This window comes from Kogia breviceps, chromosome 6, assembly GCF_026419965.1.
Source record: "Kogia breviceps isolate mKogBre1 chromosome 6, mKogBre1 haplotype 1, whole genome shotgun sequence".
Classification (NCBI taxonomy): Eukaryota; Metazoa; Chordata; class Mammalia; order Artiodactyla; family Physeteridae; genus Kogia; species Kogia breviceps.
Window position 1 is genome coordinate 6,928,758 of NC_081315.1, and position 15,750 is coordinate 6,944,507.

The 15,750-nt window shown below is 39.6% G+C and overlaps 1 protein-coding gene across 3 annotated transcripts in view; it reads right to left on the reverse strand.

Annotated features, from left to right (window-relative positions):
* MARCHF1 (membrane associated ring-CH-type finger 1) overlaps positions 1-6,646 on the reverse strand; it is an 820,299-nt gene extending 813,653 nt beyond the window's left edge. The window contains exon 1 of one of the 3 annotated variants that reach the window (XM_067035463.1): positions 6,621-6,646. The gene's annotated coding sequence lies outside the window, so the exon portion shown is untranslated. Of the gene's footprint in view, positions 1-5,824; positions 5,978-6,406; positions 6,593-6,620 lie in introns of those variants that run through there. The other 2 variants (XM_067035461.1, XM_067035462.1) reach the window with 2 other exon arrangements.
* Between the last annotated feature and the right edge of the window lie 9,104 nt (positions 6,647-15,750).

A 15,750-nucleotide genomic window follows, 5' to 3' on the forward strand; every position in this document is an offset into this window, starting at 1 on the left:
GCTGCACTGCACTTCCAGGGGCAGGGGTTAAGACATGCTGCTACATCACAGACCAGAAAGGAAAAGTTCTCAGCACAAGCTCAAGGTGCAAAGTCAACACAACTGAGTCCCAGCCTTCTTACAATGTCTGCCACAGTCACAGACAGAATCAGAAGTGAGGCTGAAGGGAGGCCAGGAAGGGCCCAAGAGGCATGTGATATGCCTGTGAGAATCAAAGCTCTGATCAACAGAGTGTCGGCCCCAAATAGCGAGCCAGCAACTCCACAGTGCCTACTTGAACACTCCCACCAAGCATTACTCAGTTTCCTGACGGACCTTAGGACACTGAATAGAAGGCAGAAAAAGAGTTCATTCTGGGCATTCTCCAATGTCCACCTGATTGTGTCCCCAAAACTTCAGTGGTTTCTTCTATGTTACCTAGAATATATAATCACTTAGAAATAGCATTACATATTTTAGTTCACCTTGAGTATCCACCCATCCACAGACAGATTCAATAAAACTTCTAAGCTAATCCATAGAAGTATATAGTTAAATTAGGTCATGCTTTAAGTACATTGTTAAAGACATTATTTCTAAAACAACTGACCATCATTTACAACATTTCTTCTGGAAGAAATATATTCTGAGTTTCATCGATATACCAATAAGAAAAAACCTGATATACTATTATTAACTTGTTAACTCTATTACATGCCTATGACAAGCTATCAGTCTGTATCTTTGTTTTCCAGAGTAACAATTTGAAAAACAAAAGACAGTTGTTTCTACAAAGAACGAGGCTCTAGACTTCCCACATTATTCACTCCTTTTATGTAGAATTTATTTGTAAATTAAGATGAGTCCTAAATCATGGGGTGCTTATGTTCCGAAAGGAATGTTATCTTTTATACACACGTGTGTGCTGTGTGTATCACTCCTAAGAAGAAGTTTCGCCAATTTATTGTGTTTACTTAACCGTGAATGTAAATTTACTAGGTATCTGAATCATTGTCTTTCACTGTTGCTAAATTCTAACTCAAAAAGGAAACAGTCAAACTGTTTCCAAATCATATTGTACAAAATATGACTACGGTATAATTATAATATGTAATTAGTAGAATCTGACCTCTTTTTATGACAATACGTTTTTAAATCAAATGGGTTTGGAGTTAGCTGTATTGCCTAGGAGCCCGTAAGGTTGAGATTACTAACTCCAGCTTTATCACAAAGTAATGATCTTGCATCTCTACACATCTATTTTGTACTCAGTGAAAAGTGACGACTCACTTCTGCTGAAAGTTAAGGTGGAGTAACTCACAGGGACCAACATTACCACCTGGAACAACTAGAAAAGCCAGATATAAGAAAAAAATCTGTTAAACTATTGAAGATCTTCTGAAGAAGCCAAGACTAGAGGCTTCAAGACTCCAGATAAAGGAAGCACTGAAGAAGTAAACTGAATTGTTGAGGGTGCTTTTCTCCCCTGGAATGGAGAATGGGGGCATGTGTCATTCTAAACACATGGCAAAAGGTTGAGAATATGGGCTTTGCCTGAGCAAAGGACTACTGAGATGGGATACAGAATCCAGAAGAAATGTTCGCTTTGGGGGTGAAAGATAAAAGATTAGATACAGGACGGGCCAAGATCCCAGTGAGAAACCAAAGATGAAGCACCAACCTGGCACATGCCTGGTTTTACCCACATGCTCATATGATGTTTGCATGTATGATGAGAGGCTAAGACAGTGAGAAGAAAGCTTCTGCAAAGATGAGCAGGATTCTCAGAAGTCCTGCCCTGACTGTGTTTAGTACTTGTGAATGCACCCGTGGAAGCCTCTGGATGTCCGTGCCCTGGCAGCTACGTAACCCTGCAAAGGGTGAAGTCCATTTGCACTGGAGTTAGCTCTATCACCCACTGGATTACAATGACTGTCCACCACTCCATTTTATCTGCTTAGCAGAAGAAATGTTGACAAGTCTTTGGTCTTGGATGAACTTGTCTGGAGCCTCTACGATTTTTATACACAATTACTAAAATCAAGAGTAAAGAGAGACACTGAAAAGAAGCTCACAGTAATCCAGTTATTGGCATTAGCATAAAAAACTTTAAAATAATTTTGATTAGCATGGGCAAAGTAACAGAAAAAGATGGAGAAAATAGATAAATTGGTATCCACAGAAAAGAATGAAATACACATTTGAAAACTGGAAAAAAATACAATAATTAGAGTAATAACCCATAGATGAGTCTGAGAGCATAATCAGCATAGTGTAGGTGATGATTGGTAAACTGGAAGAAAAGGTCAAAGAAAAATTTCCAAATAAGCATAGAGAGAAATAAAGAGAGAAAGTAGTGAAATAAGTATAAGAGCCATGCTGGGCACAGTGAAACCATGTAATAAACATATAATTAAGATCTCAGAAAAAGAAAAGAGAATGGAGTAGAGTAGCAAGAATGCACTACCACGAATTTCCTTTGATAAGAGACATCAATCCATAAATTCAAGAAGTTCTGCAAACTCCAAGGAAGTTAAACCAAAAGAAAATCACACCCAGGCGCATCATAATAAAAGTGAAAAAAAAAAAAAAAAAAAGAAAATTTTAAAGTTAGCCGGAGACAAAGACCCATTATCTTTAAAGCAACAAGACTGAGAGGTCTGATGGAAGCCAGAGTCAAAAGAATAACAAGGTAAAGTGTTGAAAGAAACCAACTGCCAAATAAAAGTTGTATACCCACCTTAAATATTCTTTAAAAATAAAGGCTGTATAAAAATATTTTCAGACACACACACAAAAATGAGAGAATGTGTTGCCAGGAAAGTTGCAATAATAAAGATATATAACAGCCCACTTAACAATTTTTATTAAGATTATAATAAATGAGTTGTCAAGAATGCCACTAATTAAAAATACCAGATGTTTAAAGTAGAAATCACAAACTAAATTCACCCTTATATAAGTTTACTTCTTTAACTGAAAATACCTGAAGTTTAAAAGTTAACTAATAAATGATATTTGCTAGACAGTTTTTCCTCTATTTTTAGAGTCACTTTTGCACATTAGCTCATTTACTATACACCACTCCCTGTGAGAAAGTCAGAGCAGATACTATCCTTATTTTAAGTAAAATGGAAGTGTTATCCAAGAAGTTCAGAGACTTGTCCTCAATTAGATGACAAAGTCAAAGCTAGAACACATTTTTCTTACCCAGTGCTCCACATTCTTACACTGGGAAGTAGAAAATGAATTAATAGTATCAAAGGAGTCCATTAAGTTGCAAAACGTGTCCAATACATAAAAAGGGGATAATTTTGGCTTCTGAGGATTTTTTCTCAATTTTTTTAAAATTTTATTTTTAAAAACTGCAGTGACAAAATTACCTTATCCCTATAAATATCATCACACTCCTGAATATTTTCAACAATTCCATACTGTTGGTTTTCACTCTTAAATTATAATTCCAAGAAAAGGCTGAAATGCCAAAACCTTTCAGCCAAAAGACTTTTACTAAACAACTTCAATATCCAAGGCCTACACAAAAGTTAAAGTCATGACGCTTTGTGATCCATAAAGCATCCTTAAGCTAGAATTTGAATTACACCACAGAAAATACCATAAAACAAACTTCTGATTGGGTTCAAGATTTAATCTGGCCTCAAGGAAGGTGAAGAGACTTTTACTGTATCACAGAAATCCTACATTACCTGTTCAAATCAGACAACTGAAACAACAAACCAAGAGGCCACCAAATAGTATAGACTTAATCTTCATACATAATCTTTTTTGGAAATCTTCCAGCCTTCTGACATAGCACTCTTTTTCCATGACCTTGAAACACCACTGTGGCCTACTCTGGGCAACATACTGTATAGCTTTGTTTTTCCCTTACAACTTCCTCTTCTTCCTCTCATTTTTCCCAATTCAGAGTCCGAGTGTAACAAAACAGCCAAAATATTTGTGAAATATATTAAAGAATATTATGAGACTATTACTTCATACATTTTTTAAAAATCATTTTGTACTGCCTATCAAATATATTAAACAATATAGACTTCTTAAGATGCTTACACTATCTGAGGACTTTCCTCACATATTCTAGTGTGTGTGTAGCGAAGCGTCAGAGCATTTTTACCTGCTTGGATAAATATTTTTTAAATAAAAGATTTCAGACGTAAAGTATAACCTGTTGCCTTAATGTACATTGTCATTCACCATATAAAGGCAGCAAAATATCTTAGCGTGCCAAAAACCATGAGCCAAATACCATACACCTCCTGCTTATGTCTGCTGGCTGACTGTCAGATCGGGATTATATGTTCTACATAAATGTACATTATTATGTCCGGTGCACATCACCACATGAGCACATCGGTAAACCGTACATTCACTGGGCTAGTTTCAAAGAGATTTGGGTATGACTATATTTAAGGAGAACAGCCAATATAAGCAACAGGCTCTCTAAGAACCTTCATGTAAAGCTCCTTAAGCTTTACTACAAAGAGATGAGCACAGCAAAGTTAGAAAGAGAGAAAACTTTTGAAGAAACTGGTGGAGCCCTTTCTGATACGAAGTCAGGAAACAAATAATGAAGTCAAAATTATTTCTGAATCACGGGAGAAAATGTTGCTTCCAAACCCAGAAGTTCTGGATAAAGATAGGCTCTCTTTGGTTAGATCACGGGTCGGCCAACAGAACATAACACAATCAAACATTTAATTATGTCCTCCCCAGAAAGAGAAAGCAGCATGTAAAAGCCACAATGAGCAAAACGGATGTGACATCCTCTGAGACCCATCTTCGTTCCACGGTATGATCTCACCTAGTTCCTTTTTCACTTCCACCCCATTTCTTACTCCAACAATTTTCTATCAAGTCTGTTCTGAAAAGACCTCAAGTTTGTCACAAGAGCTTGAACTGATCAAAAAAAAAAAATCACTTTGATGCTTCTGTTCAGGAAAAGCTTACTTAGGAAGTCCTGTCTTTAAAGGAAAAGAAACATTCTAAAGGAAAACCGCAAATCTTTTTTAATAAAAAGGCAATAAACTGACCCTCCGAATTATGACTGTGATTACTTCCTTATACCCTCGTTCTATGTTAGATGCTGGAATATCGAATTCGTACACCAAGAATCTCGTTAGTACTCCGAGATAATTTATTATACACTAAATTCATGAATATGAAGGAGCTCTTAAAATTTTAAATATCTGACATGGCAATGACAGTAGATGAAACTCCAGAACAAAGTAACTGAACCCCAAAGTGGCAAACTTTCACTGTCTTTCCCCTTTTCCACCAAGTGTTTCTTCTGGAAATAAACTGACATTAAAATCAAATATTCCAATAGGTTTCGCTACTTCGCTACGATCTGAAAATTGGACTCTCCCCAAACAGAAGAAATTCACGGGTGAAAGGTGCGTGGAACCGCCCGGCGGCGAGGAGGCGTGGGTGTGGCACGGCGGCTTCCCGCTCGCAGAGGCAGCCCGACGCTAAACGAAGGGGCGTGAGCAGGTCCCCACACTTTCCTCGCTCGGCCCACAAAGCTCTTTAACAGAACTGATTCCGGCCCCAAAAATATTTAGCAAGCGGACCTCTTCCGGCACTACTGAATAACAAAAGGGATTGCCAGGAAGACGTGCCTCTAACTGCATCCACCTGCCGCAAACGAGCCTCGGGAAGAGCGCTTCGCAAACCAGAACACAAAGCGCGAGGGAGTCCCGCTAAGTTTGCCCTTTCACTCGTATCACCTGGGGACAGAACTTGCGCGTCTTTCTGCCTCGACCGGTCACTTCACTTCCTGGAGCTGCAGAAGCTCGCTCCGCACCTGGACAAGTGCGACACTCACCCTCGGGCGCAAGACCCTGCCGGGGTCTCGGTCCCGCCGGCGGCCAGCACACGACGGCACCCCCGCCAGGCGGGCGAGGCCGGGACGCGATCCCCCCCTCGACAGTGGCCGAGGGCCCGCGCAGGGCTGAGCGCCCCGGCGCTCCCACGAAACAAAGGCGGCGCTCGGCGGCCCGCGGCGCGCGCCCTCCCCGGGGAGCCGGCGTCTGAGCCCCTCAAGCCCGCACTCGAGCCTCACGAGGGACTGGCATCGATTCCGCGCCGCCCGAGGGGCGCGGCCGGACGCCAGCACGAAGCCGGTGTCAGCCGCTGCCGCGCACCGGGGGGCCCACCAGAAAGGGCCGGCGCACAGGGCGAGCGCCGGCGGGCGGGCGGGCGCGACCGCCCAGGCAGCCGCCGAGGAGGCGGGTCCCAGCAGCCCCGCGGACGCCGACCCACCGGGCACGGGCACCTGCCGCCTGCGCTCCCGGGCGGGCGCCGCGCCGAGCCCCGCTCGGGTCGGAGACCCAGGCTTCCGGGACGGCGGGCTGAGGGGCTGCGAGCTCGCACCGGCGCTGCCCGGGGGATCTTGGCGGTCACTCACCGGCGGAGGGAGAAGCCGCTCAGGCGGCCGCCCGGCCGCGCGCAGCCCGCCTCCCAGGGCGCAGGCATCCTCCCATCCTTTGTCGGCGGCGGGCGGAGCGCTCCTCTCCGGCTGGCGGGCGGCCGGCCGGCGGCAGGCAACCGGCTCCGCTTCCCAGCCTCTCCCCTCCTCTCCCCCTCCCCTTCTCCGTCCCCCCGGCGGAGCCGGCACTCACTCGCTCCCATGATGTCATCCGGCGGAAATCTGCCATGCTCAAAGACTGGATAAGCCGGCGCGCACGCGGGGACGCGGCGCGGGCGGAGGCGGCGCGCAGCCCGAGGCGCACCCGGGGCCCTGCCGGACGGGTCGCGGGAGTCAAGGGCGGTACGGGGAGGGGTCTGCCGCGCGGGGGCTCCGAGGGCGAGTGCGGGCCGGGCGAGGGTGGGAGGAGCCCAGGAGGAGAGCGGCCGCAGCTGCGAAGATTGCTATCTCGGTGCTGGGACTGACGGCAGATGCGTAGGGTGAGGAGAAAGTTTTTTGGCTTCTCAGCAGCTCGTGCGCCCGAGCACGCGGACGGACACCTACGTTGCAGTCTAGAGAATGACCAGATTCCCCGGGACACCGGAGCCCCAACCTCAGCGAGAGAGTTTAAGATGCCTGGCCGGCGGCAGCCTCAGAGACGAGCCGCTGAAAGGATGAAGAAAGGCGTGTCCTGATTACGGGTGAAAGAATCTGAAACAAAGCATTCGGAGACTAGGGGGGCGCGATGACCCAGGAAACTAACGCGCAAAAACCTCGGCTCCCCAGAGAGAAGCTAATGGCAGGGATTCACCCGCGGCCCTAGTATGTTGCTCCTTTCCTCCCCACCACTGTTGGGCACTCTAGCGGTGACTTCCTCGTGGCCTCACCCAGGGGCGGCCCTAGCTGATAAAACCATTTAAATCACAAGAGGTTCATTAAGAGCCACAGAAGATGTAATACCAATTCTTTTTACTTAATATTCTTTATAAAATCAATAAATGTTTTATTAGAGGAGTAAGCAAACAGGACTTTTGAAGATTTCCCCGTATTAAGGGAAACACGCACACGCACGCGCGCGCGCGCGCCAGCCAGATCTGGGACCCAGCCCTCCCTCAATCTAGGGCAGCTTCATGTTAAAAACGCTGGCTGTTCAGAGAACGGAATCCGACAAGTGAGAGTTTGTGCTCTTATTAATCAGCGCTTCAGGGAGTCTATCGAGACCCTCAAGATTATCCACCACTCTCACCCCTGGAAGAAACGAAGGTTGCAGAGGAGACCACCCAACAGCCAGTGCTAGTGAGGCAGGCTGTCCTGAGAGTGCTTAGGTAGGAACATGGGACTCTGCCTGCGGGTTCATCCACCATCATCCTTTAGAAGGAGAGACTAGGAACAGCATTGATTGTAAATATGGGTACAATGAGGAACTCCTTAATCTTTGTACATACAAGGCGGAGGACTCAGTAGAATAACAACCTGAAGGCTATGTGCTGTATTCAACAGGTGTTGTTATGAATTATGAAATTGTTCATAAAAGTGTTCATAAAAGTTCACTGGAACTTTCCTTAAGAAAAGTTAATACACTGTTTGAAAGCAAGATCAGAAATTATTTTTTTTTAATATCAAAAAGGTCAGGAAGTACATAGTTTGCAAATAATGTAGGAAATCTGTGTTGACTTGCATTTATTTATTTTCAAGTTAAAATATTTTGGGTATCATTTATATATATATTAGAAATATGTATTTTAACATCCTCGTTAACAATTCTTACTTTTTTTAGATTAAAATAAACTTTTAAGGCTAATGACATTCTTTCCTTCAAATCAAAGTACAAAAGGACATGTAAAATGCACGAACAACTTTAGAAACAAGTATTTTTAAATAGCAAAATAATGAAGTTTTTAAAATTCAAGGCAACTAGGAAATAAACTAGATAGAAAAAAAAACTAAGAGAGGTAAGAATTTGGTAATGTAAGTAATGACCCTCTTGGAGAATAGAAGAACGATCTAATTGCTTGAAAGACGGTAATAATTAGAACTGCTAATGATGCTGTTCTAAGTATATCAGAAGTTAAGTTGTAAACCTTCCTTCCTAGATTGCTTCTCTGATCCCCATCTATCTTCATAGCCTCGGTTGATCTTGACGTTCTTCAGCGTTCTCTGGACTAAGACACAAGAGAAGGTCATAGGGACTTAGCAGATCTGGGAAACGGAGACAAATAACCAAAAAGATCAGAAAATGTGTCCCTCAACTTTTTATTTTTATCACTGCTCTAAAGGGTTAAAGCAAAACCTCTATCTCTTACTTTAAGAAAAATGAAATGCATTCATATGTGTTCATTTATTCGGTCCTGTGGAAAAGTCTCCAGTTTATAATTCTGGCCGTCTTTGAGAATTAAAATTACTGTGCTGTGGCCTTCGCTGTGGCCCTTGACCTTAGCAAAGTGAATTGACTACATCTCTACGAGAACTTTTTCTCTGTGTGTTAACCTACTAAGATCCTTGACTCTGTCACTGACATTTCCCACTTCTAAACATGCTTTTTTCTTTATTAATAATTTTTTAAGTCATGCTGTTTGAATATTTTAAGATATTTTTATCCAAATGGATGGCTATAAATAACTAAGATAAAATATCCAATTGTTACATTGAAAAAAGTATCACAATTCTTAGAAAATTACATCTGAAGTCATATCTTATAAACCTTACATTAGAATTTCATTTAAATGGTGAATATATTAAACGTTGAAACTGAAGATTCAGAGGGGAAATATTAACTTTGCCTCAATTATTATTAACTTTGCCTCAATTATTGATGCTTGGCTGCACCACTTTCATATTGATACATGATTCTCTTCACAAAAACAATGACTGTTCAGGGGGGAAATAAACACATTTTAGTATTTTCCCTTGTGGATTTCATGAAATGTAAAATTTTTACACTGGGTTTATCCTAATTAATAGACTCATTAATAGCTAGTGACTTTAAAACTAGCTTTCATAGATATGAATTTGTTAATACATAATAAGCAAAACTAATATTATTAAGCCCTTGTTATATGTCAAATGCTGTGCTAAATGCTTACATGCATATGCCCCTTTGATCGTTAAAATTGCCTCATGACGTGAATGTCTTATTAACCTCTCTTGAAGATGAGGAAACAGATACAAAAGTTACAAAAGTTGTCCAGGCAACTAAACCAGTAACTAGTCAAAGTTAAGATTTTATTATATCAGCCTAAACACATAAAGCCTGCCCTCATAATGGTACACTAGCAACTTTTAGGTAATTTTTCCTCTGAAAGAGTAAAAGCATGATGATTTTCTATATACGTATCCTATTTAGTGAGGTGGACAATATGCCTTTGTGAACTTTGCCATCAGTTACTAAATCCATCACAAAATTTATTTCCATTATCCCTGTTAATGAAATGCTTCCAAAGTTATTTACAAAGAAAAGGAATCTCAGGATACCAAATACATTTTAGTTTCTAATGTATCCTTAAAGAGTTTCAGACAGAAAGCAAGGTGCAGTGATTTTATACTTGGAGACAGATCACTGTAAAATGAAATAAAAAAGAAAAAAAAATTAACAATTTAAATAAAGACAAAGACTACCTCAGCAGCTATCTTCTCTATATAGTTAGTCCACTAGTGGATCTGAGAAGGCAAACTGCATCAGCCATCCAAAGGCTTCCCGCCCTACTCTGGATATTAACAAGGAAAACAGATCATTTTAAACATTGTATCTCAAAGGACCCATACATTTTTCATCACAGAACATAATATTCCCTGGGCACAGAGGTATAACCAAGCTTCTTTAAAGTTTTAGTATATAGATTTTTCCAAAATCCTTTTTTATCTCACCTTTTTGATAGTTGGGTGATGTTCAGCAACTCTGCTAACAAGGATTATTTGAATGGATTTGTGGAAAGGTTAAAAGGTACACATCACAGATTATCATTCTTCGAAGGTGTGCTGCTAACCTAGCTTTTTGTATTAATTTCTCATTTATGAAATAAAAACGTAAACAAATAATGGGACTCCTTATATTCATAACATATGCTAGCAGGCCAACTAATCTATTGCACACATGTGATATAAATATTATGTTATCTTGACTCTGGCTTCAGAGTGTTCTTCTGTCATTAAACATGCTTATTTTACAGGACTGGAGGCTTGTCCCATTCTTATGCTCATTTTCCAGGAGCTCTGTCGATGGCGTCTGTAGCAGGTCACTGGCACTCACATGACATAGAAATGGTCATAGAGGAACCACTTTTGCTTAAAGGTGGATGAAAGGATGAGGGAAAGTTCTCTTGAAATGGGCATACTGCTTGTGAAAGGAAAGGGAAGTTATGTATAATAGCAGCAGGCTTTGAAAAAGTGTATGTATACAATCTCTTCTTACAAAAAAGTATTTGAAAAGTAGAGAGGCTGATTTATCTACGCATATGTTAGTTCTTCATCACAATAAGTGGGAATTTTTCTTAATCAAATGCTCACGGTATTCAGCTGTCATAATAGCATGAATGATCTGCCTTCAATATTCCCACCCGTATCCCATGATCATGTATATATCTTCAAATTACTTCACTTACCTTGGCTGACCCCATTTATAAGCATGGAATTAAGGACAACACAATGAAATATTCACAACAGAGAGATAGTTCTCTGATTTTTGAGTCATAGTTCTTAATCTTTATAGCATACTGCTTTTCTAAGGCTATATCTTGTTTAACTATTATGGGAGAAAACACTAACAAACGTATTTACTGAGGAAAGACCCTAGTAGGCATTCCTGGTTTTCCAAGTCAACTTTAATTCCTGAAGTACAGCATACACTGAGAGCCATATGCAAAGGGCTCAGAGTGATATGACCTTGCTTCTGGACCTGACTCTCTTACTGATGTCTTTTATGAGTTAAGCAATTTATTTAACCTAGCTACCTTATCTTTCTCATTTGGGAAAGCAAGTTTATGACATCTGTCGTACTTGAGAGGATTTTATGAGAAAAGAAAGTAGAGTTGGAAGTGTGATATAAAGGTAGGGTAATAGTTTTAATAAATGTAAATGGGCTTCCCGAGCTGTGTCTTGTACAGATAGAATGAACATTCAGTCATGTGTGGTCGATTTTGGTGACTAGAACAAGAAGTAGGAGAAGGAAGAGGAAGAGAGAAGAAAGGAAGATCGAGTCTGTTGAGGAGTTTTTCCAACAGATGTAAAAATAGAGCACTGAAAAGAGAGTGGCTTTTGAAAAGGTTCTACCTCCAGTTTTGCCGTTTACCTTGATTAATATCTTAATCTCTCTGAACCTCACTTTCTCCTGTAAAACGCAACTAAAGTTATTTTTTTCTTAATTCATTGCAATGTTTCTGAAATCAAGATATGTGTGTACTTCTAGAGTAATTTTAATACAGTGTTATTTCTCACCACGCCTAAAAAGTTGTTAACTATAACAAGAATTGGTGATAGAGTCTCAAAGAAACAAGATGCTATCTCAAAGAAGGAAGGAGAAGTTAATTTGTTTTATTAATGCTACACCCAAACACCCTGAACAGGATCTGGAAACTGTCGGTTGAATGAGTGAATATATGACCGGATCATCATGATGATTAAGTAAAATAACAGAATGATAATACCTAGGATGGTGTCTGGCATTTAGCAGCTGATCAGTAACTAACACGGCCCCAAATCCTGGGTTTGGAGACTAACTGCATTCTAAAAGTTTTTATTCATTTATCCTTTTAGAAAGAAAGGAGTATATAATGTCTTTTGTGTAATATCCCCACAGTGGTCTAGGTAAGCACCCTGAAATCAAACACAGCAATATGTCTGCAGTAAAATATTGAAGGTTCACATCCAGCTTGATAAAAGAAGCCATGAGTCAGTTCAGGTCATGTTGTACCAAATGAGCCATGAAAATGTTTCCAATATTCAGAGATTTCTAGATTTTAGAATTTAGTAAATTAATTGTGAATGATAATGGGTAACATTTATTAAGTACCTACAATGTGTCAGGTCCTGCTCGAAGCACTTCACATGAATTAACTTAATTAAACCTCACAACAAATTTCTAAGGTAGGTACAATTATTTTTCCCATTTTATAGAAGAGAAACCTGATGTGCTACAAGGTTAAATCACTTGCTCTATTTGTTTTATGAACCAAATAAGTCTGGAAGGATTTGTGTTAAACGTTATAAAAATAAATTTAAAATTAAGTTAAGAGGAATATATAGTTAGCCATTTATCTCAGTAGGAAAGGACTTTCTAAGATATAAGCAATGAAGGAAATAAAAAACTAAAAGAGTAATGTATTTTATTAAAGAACAAAATTTCTTGAATATCAAAAATACCCCCAAAAAATTTGAATATCAAAAATTTAAAGTTTAATAAACTATTGAATATTTATAACAAATTGTTGATATATTAAATATATAGAGTTCATACAAATCAATAAAAAGCACTAGGACCTCAGTAGATGAGAAGGAAAGACATAAAGAAGTTACAACAAAAGAAATGCCAGTGGCAAAACAAGTGTGAAAATTCAAGTCCAAAGTTCAAAGTTAGAAATTGAGGTAAAAATTTTCAAGTATCAAGTAAAGATTCTTATAACTTATAATATGTGCCAAATGCTTTAAAATTTTCCACAGCCTTTGAGGCAGTGAGTTGATTTTTTTTTAAATCTACCATAGAGAAATAACCAGAAATAGAGAGGAAAATTTTATCTGCCAAAATGTTCATTAAAGAGTGATTTATAATATAAAAAAAGGAAACAAGTGCTTTTAAGGCCGAGAGTCACGTTGTCGATAAAATAACTTCTAACCAATGCAAAATTGTTTGGGGCAACTAATATGCCATTTTTCAAGACACTGCTGAGCCTAACAGAATTGCCAACGTTGTAAAATCATAGTTTAGTTCCTGATATCACATTAATAAGCTCTCTGGAGTTGTTGCCAGGGAACCTGAGACCCCGAAGCCATATATCTAAGTGGGAGAGCTTTCTCTGAAGTTGTCGTCATCAGGTGGGAGGGTAATTTTTAGTGCAGACACATTTTTTCCACAGTAAGTGATGACTTACTTTTATAATATAAATATATAATATATATTATATATATAATATATAATATAAATATAATATAAATTCTTATATTCCACTGTAGACTTGTATGCTGTCCCTCTCTCCAAAAAAGTTAGTACTGCAACTTTAGAGCAGTATTAACTTTGAAGCCTTTGAGAACTAAATTAACCCAACTAGAGTATAATAAAATAGCAATTTTAACCGTTAGAAATGAATCTCATGCATCTTCCTTTTCTTAACTCCAACTCCAGCCCTTCTTCCTTCCTTCTCTGCCTTCTGTAATTCTTTCCTTAGTAAACAATTCCCCACTCATCCAAGTTTTCAAGCAAGAAATCTAAATTTCATACAACTATTATTTAACATACTATTTCATGTTGTATTTCATACAACTAGTTACATACAAACAGTTGTATTTCATACAACTATTATTTAACAGATTATTCTATTTTGATTAATTAAACGCCAGTCCTTTTAAACATGTCTGACATCATAGGATTCAGTCATTATATGTTTTCCAATCAAATGCTATCATGTGGATTAGTAGAGTTTTAAGGGATGGGACATAGTCATCAAGCCCTATGGATCCTACTTCACAAAAATCTCTTCTGGGTATTCTTCTTCTCCCCCTTGCCATCTCCTTCATTTAGACCCTTTTCATCTTGTGCTGGCTATTCTCTCTGTCTCCCCTCCTACCTCCATTCTATATTCTTCTTTGTTTTTCTCAGTTCCCCGGAGAGTTGACTCCCATGGAGGGTTTTTTTGCCCCCTGCCTTCTGGTTGGGTTGGGTTTGGAGAGTGGGAAGAGAGAGAGCTGACTTGATATTTTCCCCAGTCCCTCTCTGTTTCAGTGCGGTTCTGATGGCTATGACTTTGCTTCATGATTTCAGCTTCCCCCAGGATTTCAGCCCTCAAACAGCCTCCCATGATACCTTAAGAGTAGAAGGATAGTAAGGCTTAAGGGTGGTAGTGGCTTCTATTCTTGCCAGTCCTAACCTGTTGGTTTCTTTAACTCTACTCACCTATCACTAAGGATTTCCTTTACTAAAAAGTCTTGTAATAAACACTAGCAGATTGTGCCCTTTGTTTCCTATCAAGACACACACAGGTACATAGCCCTTTTCCAAACCACTGAAATGGCCTCTAATTGATTTCATGCCTACAGCCTCACCCTCTCCCCAGCCCTTTTACTGCACATCCTTCAACCATGCAAAGTACCCTTTCTCAAATGCAAACCTAATCATGTCACTTCCCTGAACAATACCTTCAGTGTTTTACATCATCATTGGCAATAGTTTCCAACCAGACGTGCTGCAAATGATCTACAAATCCTTATACACCCAAGAATTTTCTGTGAAATAATCAGTCTAATTTATACACAAACTTTTTTTAAACATCCTTATTGGAGTAGAACTGCTTTAAAATGGTGTGTTACTTTCTGCTTTATAACAAAGTGAATCAGCTATACATATACATATATATCCCCATATCTCTTCCCTCTTGTATGTCCGTCCCACCCTCCATATCCCACCCTTCTAGGTGGTCACAAAGCTGATCTCCCTGTGCTATATGGCTGCTTCCCACTAGCTATCTATTTTACATTTGCAAACTACTATTTTTTAAAAAATTAGGCTACTGTGATTAATTAAATGCCAGCTCATTTAAAACATGACTGACTTCATACTGACTTGTCATTATGTGTTTGCCCAGGCCATTCAATCTTCCTTTGTGTGTATTTTTAAAAGTTCATACTCAAAATAAAGTCTAGACTCTTTCTAATTTTCTAGTTTATTCTTCTATCGCTCGGCCACATGTACTTACATTTTACTTAAGTGCCACACTCTCTCTGCATCTCTGCTTTAGGTAATTTCCTTCCCATTTCTGAAGGGAACTCACCTACCCTCCATAAACTTTTCATGGCAAATTCGTTCTCATTTTTCATAATAGAAACATTATATTGAAAACCAGTAGGCTAGAGTTTAAGTACTTTGTATGCATTATCTCATTTAATACTCATTATAATCGCTGAGATGAAGCTTAAGGGGTTTGTACAAGTTCACCCAAAGATAAGGTGTAAAATTAAGACTTAAGCCTGACTTCAAACCCACACCTTTAAAACTAAACTATACTTTCTCATAAGATGCTAGTCCAGAAGGTCAGAAAATTACATACTCTTTGAAATGTCCCTCACATGCCTCTCCTTGTGTTTATTCCCATGACACTTTATACATACCTCTTCATAGTTCATTACCGTGATTTGTTTACTTG